This window comes from Pinus tabuliformis, chromosome 2_1, assembly GCF_031772625.1.
Source record: "Pinus tabuliformis cultivar Carrire ecotype Pingquan chromosome 2_1, CPIR1, whole genome shotgun sequence".
Lineage (NCBI taxonomy): Eukaryota > Viridiplantae > Streptophyta > Pinopsida > Pinales > Pinaceae > Pinus > Pinus tabuliformis.
In genome coordinates this window covers 47,681,937-47,705,900 of record NC_142299.1, presented here as the reverse complement: position 1 = coordinate 47,705,900, position 23,964 = coordinate 47,681,937, and the positions used below count along the sequence as shown (strand labels likewise).

At 41.8% G+C, this 23,964-nt stretch overlaps 1 pseudogene across 1 annotated transcript in view; it reads left to right on the top strand.

The window, feature by feature from the left end:
- Nucleotides 1-12,270, top strand: part of LOC149198720 (glutamate receptor 3.6-like) — a 178,149-nt pseudogene extending 165,879 nt beyond the window's left edge. Inside the window, exons 4-6 of the transcript XR_016253731.1 lie at nucleotides 10,721-10,752; nucleotides 11,007-11,413; nucleotides 11,541-12,270. The product of XR_016253731.1 is annotated as a glutamate receptor 3.6-like (transcript). The remainder of the gene's footprint in view (nucleotides 1-10,720; nucleotides 10,753-11,006; nucleotides 11,414-11,540) is intronic.
- The last annotated feature ends 11,694 nt before the right edge of the window (nucleotides 12,271-23,964 follow it).

Sequence of the window (23,964 nt, the reverse complement as noted above, 5' to 3'; positions counted from 1 at the left end):
AGCATTCTGGACTGAGTACCTAGGTTGTACTCAGTTTGGCTAGGAGGTTATGGTCTTTTGGTAACAGGAGCAAGAGCGGGAGCAATTCTGAAGCTGAAGCATCTTCATCTGCAGGAACAAGGTAGGTACTCCACATCAAATTAATTAATTTTGATATATGAATTTTGGTTAAACTTTGAAGCAGGTTTCATGTAGATTTCATATTCTGTTTAGACTAAATATCTGGTTAAATTATTTAGAGCATTACACCACACCTGAAGCATTTGATCTTCAAGATGTCCTTCTTTGGCCATCGCTGCTCCTACTGCCCCTTGGATGCAAGGGCCGCATTCTCTTCCTCTTCCTTGGGCTTCGACCCATTGCTGTTGCTTCCATCAAGCTTACACTTGACTAGATATCTCCTCAGCTCTTCCTGCTTGAGAGTTGCCCACATACTATCCTAGTCTGCCAAAGTTGCCCTGCCCAGGATGCTCTGGACAAAAACTTGCCACTCTTCTAAGACTGAATTTAGGGCTAGTCTCACCATCTCGGAACCTTGAGGTGTAGACCCCATAGCTGCTAACTCATCCCGAGTCTCCTGAAGCTTCGTGAGGAACGAATCTATGCACTCCCCCTTCTGCATTTGTGCAAATCTCAGTTTTTGCTCTAGTACATCTTCCACTGATCAGAAGATCCTTGATACAATGTTGCCAAGGCATTCCACGTCTCCTTAGCAGTCCTTCTGCTAGTGATGTGACAGAATACATGATCCTTTACTCCATCAATGATCATCCTCTTGGCCTTTGCTATTTCTCCATTGTACTTTTTCAGCTGATTTGGATCTGCGGGCTCAACCACCACGCTGTTGACATAGACCTTGAGAAAATGCTCATCTAGAAGGCACGACATCTTTGCCTTCCAGATCACATAGTTGGATGCCCCATCCAAACTGTCCTGATCTCTCAGTTCACTAGCTGCCATTTTTGCCACGAAAATGTCGAACTGCTCTGCTCTGTTTCTTACTGTTGTTGCTCAGGCAATAAGAAAACGAACTTCTTAGCGGGAAGTCTATTGAGGAAAAATTCCCTCACTGTGCTTCTTCTCTCTTCTAATGATTTTCTGCCTAGCAAAACTGTGTCCCACCAGTGCTTTCCTCTCGTTGAGGCTCTGCGATGCTCTCTTTGGCACGATAAAATTTCGATCTGGAAGCCCTTCCTCTATGTCAACTCACTCAGAGAGAGACTATCCTTGAAAATTCAGCCCTCTTGGCTTGGACTGCGCAATCCCTTTGGGGATTCGAACTGCTGCCTCCTGTAACTATTCAACCTCCTTCTCTGCTCAACGCTGGGTTCTCTTACTCTTCTTGTTTCACCTGCATTGCTTTGATACCACGTGAAAATTCCCAAACCGGAATCCCTATTGCAACAACTGATGATATTTCTCCTTCTTGTTAGATTTACATGAACCACTTTTTTACAGTTTCCTACGACAAACATTGAAATATATACATTGTAGCCTAGACAATTTAAAATAATATACTGTTAAATTGGCAACTAGGGCCAAACTCCATGTGGGTCGGATTATTTATGGCCGCTGATATTTTTATTGGATCTCTCTCGTCGAGAGGTGTAGAATTGATCCAAAGATCATCCGATTCCGATAAGTATTTATGGAGATATGAATTTATTTTGTTTATGTAATTATTATCAAGCCGACCAGCTCTTATGTAGGCTCTAGAAGCCCAAACGTCATGTCTATTGAGCCTATGCGTTTTGGTATAATAGAAGAGGATTTGAAGTCATTTAGACACTCTTCACGTGATCTCTTCTCCACGTTTGGGTTTTTGGAGAAGGAGAAAACACCAAGAGTATTCGCTATGATGCCCTAGCCGCAGTAGCATAATGATCTAGATCTAAACACTACTATGGAAGAAACCGTAGAAGCTGTCACTAAATACGCAGCAACAGGAAGGCTCGAGATCTCATAACGCAGTCCAAGAAGAAACAGCGTAGAACAACAGGTAGCGTGTAATTTGGGCAGCGGTGGCATTATGGTGAAACGCAGTCATATTGAATGTTGTGGCATTATGATAAAATGCAGTCCTAGCTATGTCTAGATTGAAGCAGCAGTCAATGTGATGAAAATGCCGCAGATAGCATGGTAAGACCTATACGCTGTGCATGGAACATATGTATGCAAATGTTGTTCATGTTATATATCAAATGCTGTTCATATAAGTTGTTCACGTTCATTTATACACAGTGATATGAATATGGAACCACGTTATATGAAACCAAGTATGTATATGGAACCACGCTATACCCAGTCCATTCAGCGCACAGCACTACCACGCAGTCTCAATGTTCATGCTGGATAGTTGTACGCAGTCATCACGCTGTCCGCAGTCAACGCTGTTTGCAGCCCTAGCTTATACACTATAGTGGAGCCTAACCGCAGGAATATATATGCCATCAAGCCGTAGTATGGAAGGAATAGATGCAGTCTCCGCATGCAATGGAGACACATATGCAGGACATAAAGATCCGTAGGCAAATGAAGACAGTGGCATCTTCACGCTGTCATGGGAGACAGATCAACATAGTCATAGAAGGAAGCCGCAGTCATGAGAGACCTGTAACTGCCAATCTCAGTGTGAAGATGACATCATTACGTAACCCTAAACTACAGCCACGTGATGCCCTTAACACTATAAAGGAGTAGACTTATGCACAGGGCATTGAGAAACATATACGCAGCCATGGAATTTATATATAGGCCATGGAAATTATATATAGGACATGGAATCTTTTATATGCAAGCCATGGCAACATTTATATGCAGGTCATGGATACATTTATACACTGTCATGTTGACACCTTATGCACAGTCATGGAGATACGCTATACTTGTGAAGACAAGAATCTTGAAGGGACACTCCTTGTCTCGGTCTACTCTCTAGATACATATCTGTAAGGACAACATCATGATGATGATGCATATTAGTATGGGCAGCATGATGATTATCATGTCTAGTGCAGCATGGTGCAGTATGCAATGGTGCAACTAGAGGATGCAGCACGATGATAGGTATTAGTTGAAGCAGAATGTCTTCAACTGATCTCATCGTTATAGGAGATGATCTATGCTTAGATCTAGACAAGTCAAAGTGTTGACATCTGTTGTAAATGTACTCTCTCTCTCTTTTTCTGCTGAACTTTGAAGATAAAAGAAGATTTGATCAAAGGGTTTCCCCACACATTGTGGGGTTTGTCCCTGGCTAGTGCCACATCTTGTGTCCTCTTCTCTTGGCTTGTCTTCTGCGATTTATATTTATGTTCTATTTGCAGTTTACTTTATGTTGATGTGATTGCTAATATGGAAAAGAAATTAAATAAATTGCTCCAACATAGAACATATCCAAAATTAACATGGGATCAGAGCTGAGGTGAAGACAATGCCCAAGCAAGAGTGAAAGAACAATCACCGAAGACAGTTGGAACAAGACAGAAGGATCAATGGGTTCCGCATAATTCACCTAGAGTGAAGTTGAAGCAGAGAATGTTATCAGAATGAAGCAGCGGGAGTTTCTGATGACATACCTAAAGATCACTTCATTGGGAAGTTCAAATCTAAGCGTGGATGGAAAGGTAGATGTCTTGGTTATGAGTTTGGCCCTTATGCAAAGGAGTGTCCGAATAGCAGAGATGCAAGTCATCAAAGACACGACCGACTCTTCAAGGAAGAAAGGAACCCCAGGTAAGAAGAATCAAATATTGTTTCTGATAAAGAAGTGTTATCTTGTATTGGCCCTCTCCTTCAGATTCTTTGGGAGTCTAGCATATTGATTGTAGTGCTTCAAGGCACTTCATCGGATAGAAGGGTGCACTCTCTAATTTGGTAGAGATGGAAACAATCATGGGATTACACTTGGATCCAATGCCACCTGTCCCGAAAGGGGAATGGAAGTCAAAGGTTTTATGGTGGCATTCGTCAATGGAAAGGTACGTGTTTGAAAATTGAATTTTCGAAGATGTTTTTGAGTTTAGGGTTGTATCAAGTTGCAAGAAGTCCACTGGGGACCATGTCCATTGACACAACACCGGAGGTCTGTGAGTCAAATGGTGACAGAGATGCTTGAATTCAAAAGGAGCATGAAGGTACATGTCTGAGATGTACTGAAGGAAAATCTTACAAGGGGATCATTCCCCCTCATGTAGCAGGTCCACAGGTTTGGAACAACCCGGGGAGTTTGAGATTCATGAACATGAATCTCATGTATACAGGTGGAAGAAAGCCCTATATGGCTTGAAGCAAAACACCCCGGGCATAGTATGAGAGGATTGATAGCTGTCTGATGAAGCTGAGATTCACTAGGACTGAAATCGATCCAAACCATTACAGCAAGGTTGTGGATGATAAAACTCTTATACCGACACCTATTTCTGACAGGTGCAGACCCTCTCATTTGTAGGAGACAGAGGGAGTTGGATTCTGTATGTGGAATGATAAACTGCAAGCCTGTGACTACCTCAAGGATATTAACTTTCAGAAACTATATGGTAGTGATGTCGGACCAGATTTGGGAAATGCCTCCGAGTTTCACGTTGATGTTCTTGGTGAACTTCTGTTCAGACATGTTTTGCAGTTAGCAAGCTCATATTTGGTTGAGCCTCACTGGATTGGTGCCAAGAATCCTGTGAGATATCTTCGGGGCACAATCTCTCATGGATTGAGATACATTGCCGGAAATATGAAAACTGCATGATTATTCGAATGCTGACTGGGCAGGCATTGTGGAGGATCACTAGAGCACTTCTCATTGTTGGTTCTCTTTGGATTTTGCTTCGATATCATGGATGTGAGCAGGAAGCAGAAATCGGTTGTTATAAGTACCATTGAGACCGGATACATAACTATGAGTATGACCTCGTATGAAGTTGCCTGGTTGTGGAAACTCTTTAGTGAGTACACATGATGAATACCACTGTGATTCTCTGTGACAACCATAGGTGGGATTCGACTATTGAGGAATCTCGTGTTCAATGATTGCTCCAGGAGATGGAAATCAAACACTGCCTTATCTGGGATATGGTAAGTCGATGAGCAAGGAGGCTCCATCGCACTGAGATGATGTACAGGTCAGAGCCCCAGGAAAGATCAAATTTGTGATCTTCCTGAACGACTTGGATTCGTCGAGAGACCTTTGTAAAAGGGTCCTGCATGTTGAATACATTGAGCTCTAGGAGCTCTGGGGGCTTGCGGTTCTTACTGGAGCAACATACGACCACAAGGTGACTCACCCTCTCTTGGTGGTGCGCACTGGAACAAGATGATTCGCTCTCTTGTGGGACAAGATGATTTGCTCTCTTGTGGAACAAGATGATTCACTCTCCTATGTAGCAGGATGATTAGTTCTCCTGTGAGGCCTGGATTGATGTGTTCTCCATGGTGATTGTATCAGAATTGATGTGTTCTCTTGTGAGGCCTGGATTGATGTGTTCTCCATGGCGGCCTGGATTGATGTGTTCTCCATGGTGATTGTTGCAGGATTGATGTGTTCTCCTGTGAGGACAAGATTGATTAGTTCTCTTGTCGAGGCATCCTACCCATGTAGTCTGGGACTCATGGGAAGTACCTCTCATCTGATCAATGAGCAGCGAAATGAAGTTAGGGACCATAGTAGTATCGATGGACGCATCGTTGTATCTACTGTACTCCCTACGCTAGGGTGACCTCCATTGATCTGGGATCAAGGATACTGGTCTGGGACCAGTGATAGGAGTTGTACCATACTATGACACTGACTTCGGGTCGGTTGAGACTGGTCTGGGATCAGTGGTACATACTCTGAGACTGACTTCGTGTCAGTGCAGTACTGGTCTGGGACCAGTGAGAGTGGTACATACTATGACGTCGACTTCGGGTCGGTTGAGACTGGTTTGGGACTAGTGGTACACTCTCTGAGCCTGCGATACTGGTCTGGGACCAGTGGTAGGAGTTGTACCATACTATGACACTGACTTCGGGTCGGTTGAGACTGGTCTGGGACCAGTGGTACATACTCTGAGACTGACTTCGTGTTAGTGCAGTATTGGTCTAGGACCAGTGAGAGTGGTACATACTATGACGTTGACTTCCGGTCGGTTGAGACTGGTCTGGGACCAGTGGTACACTCTCTGAGACTGATACTGGTTTGGGACCAGTGGTAGGAGTTGTACCATACTATGACACTGACTTCAGGTCGGTTGAGACTGGTCTGGGACCAGTGGTACATACTCTGAGACTGACTTCGTGTCAGTGCAGTACTGGTCTGGGACCAGTGAGAGTAGTACATACTATGACGCTGACTTCGGGTCAGTTGAGACTGGTCTGGGACCAGTGGTACACTCTATGAGCCTGCGATGTTGGTCTGGGACCAATGGTTAGAGTGGTACCCACTATGACACTGACTTTGGGTTGGTTGTGACTGGTCTGGGACCAGTGGTATGCACTCTGAGACTGACTTCGGGTCAGTGGAGAATGGTATAAGACATTCTCGATCAATTCTTCTTCTTCATAGTTCAACAGAGTAGAGCTAGCAGAGCTTAGTAGAGCAAAGTAGAGCTAGCAGAGCAGAGCAGAGTCAGCAGAGCTGAGTAGAGCAAAGCAAAGCCAGCAGAGCTGAGCAGAGTAGAGCAGAGCCAGCAGAACCAACAGAGTAGAGCCAGCAAAGCTGAGCAGAGCCAACAGAGCTGAGTAGAGCCAGTAGAGCTGAGCAGAGCAGAGCTGAGCTGAGAAGAGCAGATCAGAGCAGAGCAGAGCTGAAGAGCATAGCAGAGTTAGCAGAGCTGAGCAGAACAGAGCCAGTAGAGCTGGGCAGAGCAGTGCAGGGCACTGATGGCAGAGATAGTACAATCAGACTTATGGATCACCGGATGGAGTTCTCCCTAGTTGAGAGGGAGTGTTAAATTGGCAACTAGGGCCAAACTCCATGTGGGTCGGCTTATTTATGGCAGCTGATATTTTTATTGGATTCCTCTCGTCGAGAGGTGTAGAATTGATCCAAAGATCATCTGATTCCAATAAGTATTTATGGAGATATGAATTTATTTTGTTTATGTAATTATTATCAAGCCGACCAGCTCTTATGTAGGCTCTAGAAGCCCAAACGTCATGTCTATTGAACCTATATGTTTTGGTATAAATAGAAGAGGATTTGAAGTCATTTAGACACTCTTCACGTGATCTCTTCTCCACGTCTGGGTTTTTGGAGAAGGAGAAAACGCCAAGAGCATTTGCTATGATGCCCTAGCCGTAGTAGCATAATGATCTAGATCTAAACACTACTATGGAAGAAACCCTAGAAGCTGTCACTAAATACGCAGCAACAGGAAGGCTCAAGATCTCATAACGCAGTCCAAGAAGAAACAACGTAGAACAACACGCAGCGTGTAATCTGGGCAGCGGTGGCATTATGGTGAAACGCAATCATATTGAACGCTATGGCATTATGATAAAACGCAGTCCTGGCTATGTCTAGATTGAAGCAGCAGTCAACGTGATGAAAATGCCGCAGATAGCATGGTAAGACTTATACGCTGTGCATGGAACATATGTATGCAAACGATGTTCATGTTATATATCAAACGTTGTTCATATAAGCTGTTCACGTTCATTTATACACAATCATATGAATATGGAACCACGTTATGTGAAACCAAGTATATATATGGAACCATGCTATACCTAGTCCATTCAGCGCATAGCACTACCACGCAGTCTCAATGTTCACGCTGGATAGCTGTACACAGTCATCACGCTGTCCGCAGTCAATGCTGTACGCAGCCCTAGCTTATACACTATAGTGGAGCCTAACCGCAGGAATATATATGCCATCAAGCCGCAGTAAGGAAGGAATAGATGCAGTCTCCGCATGCAATGGAGACACATATGCAGGACATAAAGATCCGCAGGCAAACGAAGACAGTGGCATCTTCACGCTGTCATGGGAGACAGATCAACATAGTCATAGAAGGAAGCCGCAGTCACGAGAGACCTATAACTGCCAATCTCAGTTTGAAGATGACATCATTACGTAACCCTAAACTACAGCCACGTGATGCCCTTAACACTGTAAAGGAGTAGACTTATGCGCAAGGCATTGAGAAACATATACACAGCCATGGAATTTATATATAGGCCATGGAAATTATATACAGGACATGGAATCTTTTATATGCAGGCCATGGCAACATTTATATGCAAGTCATGGATACATCTATACACTGTCATGTTGACACCTTATGCACAGTCATGGAGATACGCTATACTTGTGAAGACAAGAATCTTGAAGGGACACTCCTTGTCTCGGTCTACTCTCTAGATACATATCTGTAAGGACAGCAGCATGATGATGATGCATATTAGTATGGGCAGCATGATGATTATCATGCCTAGTGCAGCATGGTGCAGTATGCAGTGGTGCAACTAGAGGATGCAACACGATGATAGGTATTAGTTGAAGCAGAATGTCTTCAACTGATCTCATCGTTATAGGAGATGATCTATGCTTAGATCTAGACAAGTCAAAGTGTTGACATCTATTGTAAATGTACTATCTCGCTCTCTCTCTTTTTCTGCTGAACTTTGAAGATAAAAGAAGATTTGATCAAAGGGTTTCCCCACACATTGTGGGGTTTGTCCCTGGCTGGTGCCACATCTTGTGTCCTCTTCTCTTGGCTTGTCTTCTGCGATTTATATTTATGTTCTATCTGCAGTTTGCTTTATGCTGATGTGATTGCTAATATGGAAAAGAAATTAAATAAATTGCTCCAGCATAGAACATACCCAAAATTAACATATACTGAAACAAGAAATTGAACAATAGAGAGATACAACACAAATGACACAGTGGTTTTTGGACAAATGTCCCTGGAAAAACCTAATGTGGGAAAACCGATGTAGCAAATCTGAGGGTTTTTATTATTAAGCAGAAGTTATCTGTGAATACAATCTCTGGATGCCTTGCAGACAATCCAGTACATAGAATATCACTCGGCAAAAGAAATTAGTGAGATTACCTCACTCTACACTGCAAGTCCCCGCTGATCCAGTATTTGAACCAACACATCTCTAACTACTTCTGCGCTGCCCCTACATAGACACTGCATGGGCCTGAATCACAACCTCTAAGGTACTGCGTCACCTCTTTGCTAAATCGATTTGCTCTCAGGAGCTCCCTCCTGGCTCAGAACGTCAAGCCCTCCAGCAACTTTCGAACCTCTGCATGGAAGGCTCTGTGCTACTGCGTGTGAGCCCTTCCTGGCTCTGCATCAGCCTCTCTAGGCACTGTGCTGCCTCTTTTGTGTGCCTCTTTGTCTCTCTGTTGAGTATTCTTGGCTCTGGAGAAGATACTCTAGCGAAAACTCTTTCTGCCCATCTGTGCGTGATCACTACGAAATCATTGCGGTGCCTCTAGCTTCAACAATTTGATCTCACTGATCAACCCTCTGTGTGTCTTCCAAATGACTCTCAAGCCTCCTTAAATAATCTTCTCGTTGACATTCAACGACCCAGATTAGAAGCTAATCAATTGTTAAGAGAATTTCTGCTTGATCCTCGTCTTCTTTTAGAAGTTACACCCATAGTTAGATTAATACCATTAATTATTTTAATTTCCTAAGTTTAGACTTAGGGACCCATTAAAAATAATTAATTATTTTAATAAAACTGTCTTCGGGTGGAATTTCCCAAAACGCTTTCTGGGTTCTTTGGAATACATGTGCCCAATCCTCCCTGCAAAATTTGAGACTTAGAGCACATCTGATGCTACCAGCAATCAACAAGCCCTTCATCCAAGTTCCATTATAATGATATATTTTATCACGCCACTGTTTTCTTCTATCAGGCCTTAAAAAAGAATTCCCTCAATGTGTCCCTCTAATTTATTTTATTGGAAAAAATTTCCATGTTCAAGTAGGTATTATAATTTATAATGATATATTTTATCACCCTGCTGTTTTCTTCTCTCAGAGATTAAGAGGAATTACCTGAATGTTTCCCTCTCATTTTTATTTTTTTTTGGAAAAAACTAAATCCATGTTGAAGTAGGTATTGGATAACTTAGTTCTTACTTGAAACATCATTGACCATATGATATTTGGTGATATTTCTTACCAAACGAATATTGTATTATATCAGTCATTAACAAATATTGATTCAACGGATTCCTCTAATTTATTTTCTGTTAAAGCATGTTTCTAAGGTGGGAGTACACATCCAATAGGTTTTTATAAGGTTTTTTTAAGAATAGATGTTTATGTTGATAGGCATGGTCTATTTTGGAATTGGGCTTCTAGAATTTTTATTTTTTAAAAAACAAAAATGTATAGATATTCTTCTAATTTAATAATCTGAGAATATTCTCAATTCTTTGTTGTATAGACAAATCGATGAAATCAAAGGTTTTCAAAATGTTTTTCCACTTCAAAACATATGCAGTGTGTTTGTGAACTTCCATTGCAATTTATCAGCATTACATAGATTTAATGACACAGCATTACATAGATTTAATGAGACATAAATGTTTTGATGCCTATCCGTGTTTATCAGCCATATAAATTAAAATATAAATTAAAAGGCTATGCTATTATACTGTTTTTCTTTAGGTAATTGGTTCAGTGGTGTAGCGAGATAAATGAAAGCTGAATTTTCAACATAAATGCTGACACGCCTTATGGGCTTTCATTATGTTTCCATGCAGGTTCAGCTTCTCGACTTTATTTAATTCCCATAGTAAGTAAACTAAATCCCTTTGTATTTCAGTACTGTAAAGTGTAACCCATACTGTGTATGTATTTCTGGTTTTCTTAATATCATACCTTTTCAACTGGTTAACAATTCTCTGGAAGTTACTCCGCCAAACATTGAGGTGGTAATATACACTAGTGGTATATAGTTGTCTAGCGTTTATAAGGAGCTTCATGTCAGTATGTAGTTATATCTTGGTGGGGGCAAACCTAATGCAAAATAAACTGGGGCTAATGCAGGAGAAAATGTGGAGAGCCATCTTGGACGAACCGTGCTTATCGTATGGCTATTTGTTGTTTTAATCATCACATCGAGTTATACTGCAAGTCTGACTTCGATTCTCACAGTACAAGAGCTTTCACCAACAATTAATGGAATCGACAGTTTGACAGGAAGCAACGCACCAATAGGATATCCAGCAGGATCGTTTATTAAAAATTATCTTATGGAGGAGTTCAATATAGATGAATCTAGGCTCATTTCCGTGGATTCATCAGAAAGTTATGCTAAAGCACTGTCTCGAGGCCCAAGCAAAGGAGGTGTAGCAGCAATTGTGGATACATTACCAGTTATCCAACTTTTTCTATCAACCCAATGCAGTTTTTCAATGGTGGGTCCAGAATTTACAAAAGGAGGATGGGGATTTGTAAGCACTCTTTCTCTTAGCCATAGCCTTTTGCATCTTGCGACTCAAAATGATAATGTGGCTTTTCGAATTCTTCTTAATCTGTCCGACTAGTTAATTTTTTTCTGGGTCATTGGCACTGCAACAGGGTTTCCCAAAAGGCTCCCAGCTAGCAATTGACATGTCAACAGCAATCCTAACCCTGTCAGAAACTGGTGACCTTCAGAGAATTCATGATAAATGGTTGAGCCAAAATGCTTGTAGTTCACAAGCTAATGAAGTTGACGCCACTCAGCTTCGGCTGAGAAGCTTTCGGGGTCTTTTCTTGATATGTGGTGTGGCATCAATTGCTGCCCTCGTTGCATTTCTAGGTCGTACAATCTGGCAATTTATTCGCATTGGAGAGCGTTCTGATTCCTTTCCACAAAGAGTGTCTTCATTTTTAAATTTTATTGATCAGAAAGAAACGAAAAAAGATCCAAAAGACATTTCTGAAACAAGTCCACGGAGAACTTGACTCGAAGCTCGTTTCTGGTCCTTGCTACCAAGCAACCATGGACCTCATATAGTGTTGTACTTCTGTCGTGTGTTTGAGCAGAGATGTAGCACTATTCATTCTGTGTATCACTGTGAATCTTGCAATTATTTTACATAGGGTCAAGTAAAATCTGGGAACGAATACATTAGTCCATATGATCCAAGGGGGCTGAGACATTAACGTCAGCTGCCAAAGGCTTTTGTATTTAGATGTGTTTCTGCTTTAAAAAAAAAGGTTCAAAGAAGCCACCTAAACATGTTAGTTTCTCTGCAGGTGGCTTTGAGTCTTGGCTTCTTAACACTATTTTCTCTATAAACCAGAGCTGGAACTATATTTCATATCTCTCTCCATTTAAAATTTTGAAAACTGTGCGAGCTAAAATTACCCACCCAGATGATAACCAATTTAGCTCTTCCTATAATGGTAAAAAGCGAAAAGCAGGAAGGAAACTGAAACTAATGGTTCCATAGGTTAAAATTGGAATAAATAATTCTAGTTTTTCACATAATTTTATCAAACATTTTTCATCTATAGAAAAGGAAAAAAAAATAATTATTTCACACATTTTGTACTGCATATAAATATATATTGGTACAACATCAGCAGCATCATAACAATAATAAAGAAGTAAATAACCATAGATTTATAATATTTTGTCTTTGTAGTTGACAATGCATATTTATATGTCATGTCATTTTTTGTAAAATAAATTTACTAAATTTGAAAGAAGAAAAATAAGATATAGGTAATAATTTTTTGATATTGTATTTAAAAGCCAGGATGAATTAAAATAACACCCAAGTTGGAGGCCTTTGGTTTTTAAGAATGATGGCCATTTTCTTCAAAGGAGTAGTCCACTATTTTTTATTAAAGTGGTCGCCTCTGGTCTTCAGCAATTATGACCTTTCTCTTCAAAGAAGTTCCCCACTTTCCTTCTTAAACGGTGGGAGCCATTTGAAGGTTCCAATCTGGATAAGGGTAGCCATTTTAAGGTAACTTATCTCCCTGATGAATTAAAAACGTTTCCCACTTTTTTCCCAAATGGTTTTAGCCAGCTCAAGGCTCCAATCTTGAGAAGACTACCTTATTTCCCTGATAAATAAAAGAGTTCAAGAACTCCTAGTTAATGTGCTCAATATTTGGCAGAGCATTAAAACGAGACCTGGCTGCATTGATGTAATGCTCCTAGCGAAGCGGTAATATTAAGTAAAACAGTAATTTAATTGTGAACCAAAAACCCTGGTGGGTAAATTATAATAACTTTGTTGTTATTACTATTAATTACTATGATAATTGATTGTGCTATCACTGTTTAATTAAGTATGTGATTAATTGTTGATTAAAAACTATTGAGGTAGTTGAAACAAGAGAAAACCTAACTACCTCCATGAGACAGTTGAGACCCCAGAGGAAAAGGGGAATGCCAAGTCTGGTTAGGATCAGATGGCAAAAGGATGATGATGAGCTATGTCTGGTAGAGACCAGATAGCCAGTGCCTGGAAGTGAAAGTCTTCCTGAATCCGCTACGTCTGGTTAGGACCAGATAGCGTGACTCTGGTATAACCAGGGAGTTTGCAGTCAGTAAAAGATCTGCAAGAGTGCTTGGGGGTGGAAGATCGAGGAGGATCTTCCTACGGTCGGGAGGTTGACAAGTGCTACAAACAGGTTTGTTGTTGATCAGGTACGGTTTGCTAACAGCATTTAAGAATTTCTTTAAAACCTGTGTAATTCTTCTAAGGTCATTTGATATGCAAGTAAAGGCGATGAGGAAATATTTAAACAATCTTAAAAGAAAGAACCTAATCTCTGCGTTAACAGTGCAAACATGTCGATTAAAGACCTCTGTAACATAAGTATAGAAGAATACAAAACAGGAAAGTATTACTGTGTTATCATATTCTATAATTTCCAGATGAGATAGAACAAGAAACCAGCACTGTGCGTAAACGACCTGTGAATATATGTAAAGTATTACTGTGAAACCATCTTCTATAATTCTAGATGAAATAGAGCAATAACAATATCATTGTGCGTGAGTGATATGTAAATGCATGTATAAAACCGAGAACAATAGTGAACATCCATATCTCATATCAATATAAAGAAAGAACATTCGACCATTAACGGAGCAGAGCGAATAACTCGCAGTAGAAAATCATTTACATTGTAAGTTTCCAGTTTTAAATGTATAAACATATACAGAAAGAAAAACAAGACAGTCGGCCAGATATGCCCAAGCCCCGAAGAATGGAGGAAGGGCCGAGGCCGACATGCATGCACAGTAGCTATTAACAGATGCCCCGGCTCTTACAGGAAGCGCCGAGAACGGCTATAATATTGATAGCCAGCGGGGTTAACTGATAGAACACATTTACATAGAAAGATTAACCGCGGAAAGACAAGTATACATTAACTTTTGGAAATGAAATGAACAGAGACAAGCATTCAAAAAAACTTATATTCATATTAACAGTTGCAGAGAGGGCAGCAAGCCCGGTAGACAACGTTTATACAGCATCGGAACCAAATGAAGTTTAAGTTAAGCTTAAAACCGAGAACGGAGTCATTTAAACAAACATTGATTAATCTGAGGAAACTTGTCCAATATATTAACAACAGATCACTATGAGGTATCAAGTGAATAATACAGGGCATTCCGCGCCTCTTAATGGAGGTTTCCGCCTGAGGGCTGGCGGGGAGACCCAACATTTAAATAAAACAACTGAATCCGAAGGTAAGTATGGGTTTTCCCATGGGAGTAACCCGGTGTATGGCGGAAGAGTTCGTAGCTTGAGCAGACCAACATCCTGTTTCAGACGGTCAGTGGCTCAGCCGTTACCATAGAAACGCCAACAAGCCACGACTCTGATATATAACAATTAAACAACAAAAAAACCCTTACCTGGACGGGTTGGCAGAAAGTCGGAAGGGTCTTCCACGGCTGCGGAAGCAACAACCGGCCTTGCCGCTGGATTAATAGCCGGATTTGCCTCCTGCAAAAATCACATAAACTGAGACACATTAAACAGTATCATCATAACTATAAACTCGTAAAAAAAAACTAAGAAGAGACTGTAAACAAGGCTGGCAGAATCATAACAGAGAAACTAAAAATGTTAAGCTCGAAAAACCTGTGAGAGCATGAGTATTGAAACAGAAGAGCGGAGAGCTTGAACCAAGATTATGCCAATACCTGTTCCGGAGCTGGAGGGCGAATTCGTTCTGCAGAACACCCGATTGCTTGGAGGTGAGAAACTCTGTGTGAGTCTGGGCGCCATGGAACTATGAGTGACAGAGGCGCTCGGCAGTAAAAAGAGTAACAAAACTGAGCAGTGACCTCGCAGGAGATATTTAAAGTACTCACCATCCTAAGGTTTGATCGCAGCCCTCGATTTGGGTGGGCTCTCTCCCACCGTTCGATCGCCAAGGTATGAACCAGGATTAGGCGGTGCGTTGGTAAGTTCGAGACCGCCAGACTGTACAGTGTACCGAGCACGCGGAGATCACATGGCAAGCTGGAGGCCGGCCGTTCATCAAGCCAGATGGACGACGCCACGCAGGCTAGCTGGTGAGGCAGCAGAGCTGGACGGGACTTGCGGCTTCGGCCTACCTCGGTGAAGCAACCAGCACGCATATAGTCGGAAACTGCCATAATCATTTAAGACTGAAATGCCACCTAAAACCCTTACGTACTTACCATTTATTTCCGAGATTTATATAAGTCAATTTTGAAATAAACGCCTATGAACCATGGCAGGAATAAGGTTAGAACCATAATCTTATGTGACTTGTCTGAGCGGATTAATGAACCAATCATAACATAGGAACAGATAAATATATATAAAGTTTCCACATAGAAATGTTGCAAATGATGAGGTTATAATATGAGTATAATATGCAGATCTAACGAATGTTTATTTATTCATATGCTCATATATTTGTACGATGGTTTTGTTTTAAGGAAAAAAAAATTACATGTGTATTGGTATGTGACAAGTGGTATCAGAGCCCAGGTTACAACTCTGGACCTCGGGCTAATTTTAATAGAGACAGTAATGTAAAGTAGCCTCCTAACAAGCCAGTAAGGAGTATATCGAGATATAGAAAAATTACATCTGTTAAAGTGAGTTAATTCTGTTCAGGTGACAGCAAAATGAGGAGAACCAGTAGCGCTCCTCACGGAAGTTTGAATCGACCAGATCATGTTGCCCACCCTCAGGGAAATCCTGAGATATGGGTACAACTGGGGGAGGAAGGTCGCAACACTGATTTGGCAATATTAAAGACAGTCCAGGAGCTGAAGGACGAAATGGCTCGTTTGCGTGAGGACAACGCAAGATTAAACATGGAACAAGAGAGGATTCTGAAAAGTTTATCCGATAAGCAGCAACATCAACAAAGGTCTCATCCTAGACCTGAACAGACCCGAGTATCAGATGAACAAAGCTATCACACTGAACAGGAGGAAGCAGAGGAAAGGGCGGAAGCACGAGGAGAAAAGTCTGTTAACGCTTCTGAATATCAAACTCCAAAGAAACCACGGATAGAACTACAAGGGGAGTTCCGGAAGATTAAACCACCTCATTTCGATGGGGAATCAGAAGAAGCTGCAGAGGCCTGGTTAATCAACATGAATAAGTATTTTCAAGTCTACGAGTATGATCACCATCTTAAGGCACGATTGGCCATCTTCCAGCTACAGGCCAAGGCTACATTATGGTGGGAAGAAGTCAAGATGGTGTGGGGAGTGAGTGAGCAAGATGTGACTTGGGAGACTTTTCAAAGATATTTCAAAGAAAAGTACCTGACGGAACGTTTCTATGATGAGAAAGCACGAGAGTTTCATGATCTGCGGCTGGGACAGCAGACCATAGATGAGTTCATAACTAAATTCACATCTCTGCTTCGCTATGTACCATATATTAGAGAGGAAAAAGCTAAGGTGCAGCGGTTTGTTAGTAGCCTACCTCAGGCTATGCGAGAAAGAATCGAATTTGATAATCCGAAAACGATGGACGAAGCAATTCGGAAGGCTAGAATATGTTATCAGCAGAACAAACAGAAAGGAGAAAATTCTGGAAGACGCTGGACAGATAAAAAGGGCAGTAGGGTGACCATAGGAGTTAAGGGAACTCGCAGCAATCTTCACAAGGGATTCTCGAAAGGGAACAGCAATAGAAATCCATCCAGAAATCAGATCAGATTTAAGCCACCTGCTGAATCTAAATACAGTGAACAGCTGGTTAGAGCTGATAATGAGGGCACAGTTAGGCCACCAGTTCAGTGCTGGGGTTGTGGCGGACCTCATTATATTAAAAATTGCCCTCACCGGAAGGAAAGCGATCAGGTGTCTCAGGTTTACGAAGCTTCCACAGTGGGAGACGTGGCTCGGTCCATACCCAGAATAAATGCCGCACTCGAGGATCGACAAGCAGATTACCAGCCAACGATGATAGAATTTGAAGGTAAGATCCTTGATCGAACTGTTTCCATTTTAGTAGACCCAGGAGCTACTTTAAGCTACGTAAGTCCCAAAGTTGTGGAAAGCTGTAGTTTGCAAACTGTTAAGTTTAAGAATCCCTGGTTGGTACAGCTTGCCACTGGGGCCAAAAGACGGGTGCTGGCTAAGGTCAGCAACTGTCCATTAAAGTTAGCCGGTCAGACAATAATAACAGAATTGAATGTACTCCCTCTTGGTTCATATGATGTGCTAATAGGAATGGATTGGCTGGAAAAGCGGTGGTCTGTAATAAACTGCAAGACAAAAACAATCTCTTATCGAGATGAACTGGGAAAAGAAAAAGAAATTCAAGGTATCCAAAAACCAGTCCAGGTCCGACCAATCACGGCTTCACAGCTGGTTAAAAGTGTCAGGAAGAAATGTCAAATATATGCAGTACAAGTGGGGTATGCTAGATCTGAAGACAAAATTACGACCGTGGAAAGTATACCAGTTGTGCGAGATTTTGCAGATGTGTTTCCAGAAGAAATACCAGGGCTGCCACCCAAAAGAGATTTGGATTTCACCATAGAATTGATACCCGGTGCAGCCCCAGTATCCCGAGCACCATACCGGATGAGTGTGCCGGAATTAACTGAGTTAAAGATGCAGCTGCAAGAATTATTGGACAAAAAGTATATTCGTCCCAGCGTATCCCCTTGGGGAGCCCCTGTGTTGTTTGTTAGGAAAAAAGATGGAACTCTCCGTATGTGCATAGATTACAGACAGCTGAATAAATTGACAGTTAAAAACAAATATCCACTACCCCGCATTGATGAACTGTTTGATCAGGTGAAGGGGGCGACAATCTTCTCAAAGATCGACTTGAGGTCGGGCTATCATCAGGTCAGAATTAAGGATGAGGACATAGCCAAAACAGCTTTTCGAACTCGTTATGGGCACTATGAGTTCGTGGTACTGCCATTTGGGTTGACCAATGCACCTGCAACATTTATGTGCTTGATGAACAAGGTATTTCATCAGTACCTAGACAAATTCGTGTTAATCTTTATTGATGATATACTTATATACTCCCGGAATATTAAAGAGCATGAGGAGCATCTCAGAGTAGTGTTGCAAACACTACGGGAGCATCAGCTATATGGTAAATTTAGCAAATGTGAATTTTATAAAGAACAGATCCAGTATTTGGGACATATCATTACAAAAGAAGGCATAGCTGTGGACCCCGAAAAGATCAAAACTATAATGGAATGGCCAATACCCAAGGACGTGGCAGATATCAGATCTTTTATGGGGCTGGCTGGATATTACCGGCGGTTTGTGGAAGGCTTTTCCAGGGTTGCATATCCCATCACCTCTTTGCAAAAGAAGGGAAAGATATTCAAGTGGACAGCAGATTGTCAACGAAGCTTTGAACAGCTCAAAAACTTACTCACCACCGCACCTGTGCTGAGTGTTGCAGACCCAGAAAAGGAATATGTTGTTTGCACAGATGCAAGCAAAGAGGGTGTAGGAGGGGTGCTAATGCAAGAGGGGAAAGTGATTGCATACGAATCCAGAAAATTGAAGGAGCATGAGCAGAAGTATTCTGCCTATGATCTGGAATTAACTGCAGTGATTCATGCGTTGAAGATGTGGCGCCATTACTTGTTGGGAAGAAAATTCTTGCTAATGACCGATCACCACAGTTTAACTAGCTACTTTAGTCAACCAACCTTAAACGCTAGGCAAGCAAGGTGGGTGGACTTTTTGGGGAATTTCGATTTTGAAATTAAGCACCTGAAAGGAAAAGAGAACCGGGTAGCTGATGCACTGAGTCGAAAAGTGCATTGTATTTATGAAATTGGTATTAGTGAAGGACGGTCCACCCTTGACAAAGAAATTAAAGAGGCCGCTGCACAAGATCGAATTTACTTACAAAAGAAACAGCTGGTGCAGAATTTAAATACTCATATAATACAACAAGGGTACAATTTGAATGCAGCTGGAATTCTGTGTTACCAGAACAGAATTTACGTACCCAATCAGAGCAGTATCAAGGAAAAGATTCTGGATGAATATCACAAAAGCCCTTATGCGGGACATCCGGGCTATCAAAAATTAATTACTTCGCTTCGGAAGGAGTATCATTGGCCGGGCATGAAAAGAGACGTGGTAGAATATCTGGCGCGATGCTTAGAATGTCAACAGGTTAAGGCTGAACATCAACACCCTGCGGGTTTACTACAGCCTTTACCCATACCAGAATGGAAGTGGGAGACTATTACCATGGACTTTATTACGGGGTTGCCAAAGTCCAAAAAGAACAATGACTCTATAATGGTTGTGGTAGACAAGCTCAGCAAATCAGCGCACTTCATACCGGTTCAATCTACATATCGTGCAGCTCAAATCGCAAATGTTTTCATGCAGAACGTATTCAAACTCCACGGGCTGCCAAAAACTATAGTATCCGACCGCGATGTCAAATTCACATCGGTCTTTTGGAAGACCTTGTTTGAAGGTCTGGGAACTCAATTGAATTTCAGCACCGCCTATCATCCGCAAACTGATGGGCAGACTGAACGGGTGAATCAGGTAGTGGAGGACATGCTGAGGACATATGTGATGCAACAACCTACCCGATGGGAGGAGTACTTACACCTTGTGGAATTTGCCTATAACAATGGATATCATGCATCCTTGCGGATGAGTCCATTCGAGGCACTTTACGGCCGGAAGTGCCGTACGCCATCCAGTTGGAGTGGACCAGAAGATAAACTCATGCTGGGCCCAGAAATGTTGGAAGAGATGGAAGCCATGGTCAAGAGAGTCCGAGCTAATTTAAAAACAGCTCAGGACAGGCAAAAAAATTTTGCAGATCGGAAAAGAACCTTTAAAGAATATGAGGTGGGCGAGCATGTATATGTCAGAATCCGAGCAAGGAGAAGTACTCTCCAATGGAATACTTGTGCCAAGCTGGCACCTCGCTTTTGTGGGCCCTTCCAGATTTTAGCACGAGTGGGGCCGGTAGCTTATCAGCTAGCCCTACCCAGCCATATCCGGGTCCATAATGTTTTCCATGTATCTGTTTTAAAGAAATATGTTTATGACCCTAGACACATAATAAGTTGGCAGGACATTCAGGTAAGAAGATGCTGTGAAAATAAACATAAAATAAAAATGAAATGTTGGAAAACAGCTAACCTGAATATTATGTGTTTCAGGTGGAACCGGAAGGAGAGTTCCTGGTCGAGCCAGTGAACATATTAGATCGGAGAAGAGTCGAGCTGCGGAAAAGGGTCATCTACCAGGTTAAAGTGCAGTGGCAACACTTTGGCCTGGAGGAGGCCACCTGGGAGGATGAGCAGAGTATGAAAGAAGCTTACCCCGGATTGTTTCTGGGTGAACCGCAACATCGGGACGATGTTGAGCTTTAGGAGGGGGAGATGTAATGCTCCTAGCGAAGCGGTAATATTAAGTAAAACAGTAATTTAATTGTGAACCAAAAACCCTGTTGGGTAAATTATAATAACTCTGTTGTTATTACTATTAATTACTATGATAATTGATTGTGCTATCACTGTTTAATTAAGTATGTGATTAATTGTTGATTAGCAACTGTTGAGGTAGTTGAAACAAGAGAAAACCTAACTACCTCCATGAGACAGTTGAGACCCCAGAGGAAAAGGGGAATGCCAAGTCTGGTTAGGATCAGATGGCAAAGTATGATGATGAGCTATGTCTGGTAGAGACCAGATAGCCAGTGCCTGGAAGTGAAAGGCTTCCTGAATCCGCTACGTCTGGTTAGGACCAGATAGCGTGACTCTGGTATAACCAGGGAGTTTGCAGTCAGTAAAAGATCTGCAAGAGTGCTTGGGGGTGGAAGATCGAGGAGGATCTTCTTACGATCGGGAGGTTGACAAGTGCTACAAACAGGTTTGTTGTTGATCAAGTACGGTTGCTAACAGCATTTAAGAATTTCTTTAAAACCTGTGTAATTCTTCTAAGGTCATTTGATATGCAAGTAAAGGCGATGAAGAAATAATTAAACAATCTTAAAAGAAAGAACCTAATCTTTGCGTTAACAGTGCAAACATGTCGATTAAAGACCTCTGTAACATAAGTATAGAAGAATACAAAACAGGAAAGTATTACTGTATTATCATGTTCTATAATTTCCAGATGAGATAGAACAAGAAACCAGCACTGTGCGTAAACGACCTGTGAATATATGTAAAGTATTACTGTGAAACCATCTTCTATAATTCTAGATGAAATAGAGCAATAACAATATCATTGTGCGTGTGTGATATGTAAATGCATGTATAAAACCGAGAACAATAGTGAACATCCATATCTCATATCAATATAAAGAAATAACATTCGACCATTAACGGAGCAGAGCGAATAACTCGCAGTAGAAAATCATTTACACTGTAAGTTTCCAGTTTTAAATGTATAAACATATACAGAAAGAAAAACAAGACAGTCGGCCAGATATGCCCAAGCCCCGAAGAATGGAGGAAGGGCCGAGGCCGACATGCATGCACAGTAGCTATTAACAGATGCCCCGGCTCTTACAGGAAGCGCCGAGAACGGGCTATAATATTGATAGCCGGCGGGGTTAACTGATAGAACACATTTACATAGAAAGATTAACCGTGGAAAGACAAGTATACATAAACTTTTGGAAATGAAATGAACAGAGACAAGCATTCAAAACTTATATTCATAATAAAAATTGCAGAGAGGGCAGCAAGCCCGGTAGACAACGTTTATACAGCATCGGAACCAAATGAAGTTTAAGTTAAGCTTAAAACCGAGAACGGAGTCATTTAAACAAACATTGATTAATCTGAGGAAACTTGTCCAATACATTAACAACAGATCACTATGAGGTATCAAGTGAATAATACAGGGCATTCCGTGCCTCTTAATGGAGGTTTCCGCCTGAGGGCTGGCGGGGAGACCCAGCATTTAAATAAAACAACTGAATCCGAAGATAAGTATGGGTTTTTCCATGGGAGTAACCCAGTGTATGGCAGAAGAGTTCGTAGCTTGAGCAGACCGACATCCTGTTCCAGACGGTCAGTGGCTCAGCCGCTACCATAGAAACGCCAACAAGCCACGACTCTGATATATATAACAATTAAACAACAAAAAAACCCTTACCTGGATGGGTTGGCAGAAAGTCGGAAGGGTCTTCCACGGCTGCGGAAGCAACAACCGGCCTTGCCGCTGGATTAATAGCCGGATTTGCCTCCTGCAAAAATCACATAAACTGAGACACATTAAACAGTATCATCATAACTATAAACTCGTAAAAAAAAACTAAGAAGAGACTGTAAACAAGGCTGGCAGAATCATAACAGAGAAACTAAAAATGTTAAGCTCGAAAAACCTGTGAGAGCATGAGTATTGAAACAGAAGAGCGGAGAGCTTGAACCAAGATTATGCCGATACCTGTTCTGGAGCTGGAGGGCGAATTCGTTCTGCAAAACACCCGATTGCTTGGAGGTGAGCAACTCTGTGTGAGTCTGGGCGCCATGGAACTATGAGTGACAGAGGCGCTCGGCAGTAAAAAGAGTAACAAAACTGAGCAGTGACCTCGCAGGAGATATTTAAAGTACTCACCATCCTAAGGTTCGATCGCAGCCCTCGATTTGGGCGGGCTCTCTCCCACCGTTCGATCGCCAAGGTATGAACCGGGAATAGGCGGTGAGTTGGTAAGTTCGAGACCGCCAGACTGTGCAGTGTACCGAGCACGCGGAGATCACATGGCAAGCTGGAGGCCGGCCGTTCATCAAGCCAGATGGACGACGCCACGCAGGCCAGCTGGTGAGGCAGCAGAGCCGGACGGGACTTGCGGCTTCGGCCTACCTCGGTGAAGCAACCAGCACGCATATAGACGGAAACTGCCATAATCATTTAAGACTGAAATGCCACCTAAAACCCTTACGTACTTACCATTTATTTCCGAGATTTATATAAGTCAATTTTGAAATAAACGCCTATGAACCATGGCGGGGATAAGGTTAGAACCATAATCTTATGTGACTTGTCTGAGCGGATTAATGAACCAATCATAACATAGAAACAGATAAATATATACAAAGTTTCCACGTAGAAATGTTGCAAATGATGAGGTTACAATATGAGTATAATATGCAGATCTAACGAATGTTTATTTATTCATATGCTCATATATTGGTACGATGGTTTTGTTTTAAGGAAAAAAAATTTTACATGTGTATTGGTATGTGACAATTGAACAGGTAGGCAAGGGGTGGTTAGGGTGGTCAGAGTTTGTGTTGAAATGAATATTTGTTACAAGAGACTAAGGGCGATATTTTCCTTAACACTGGAAACCATATGGGGAAAAATGTGCAAATTGTGAGAGTATTGTTTGGATGTGTTCATTACCATGCTAGAAAACACCTGAGGAAATTTGGTTCTCTAATGAAAGTAAGGTTGTGGAGCACAAAGAGCAAGAAGCGGGATTGAAGGAGATTGCACCTGTTTCTGCTATAGAAATGATGGTGCTCCACCTTCAGAGCACTGACAGGCCCTCAAAGATGACGAGTCAGT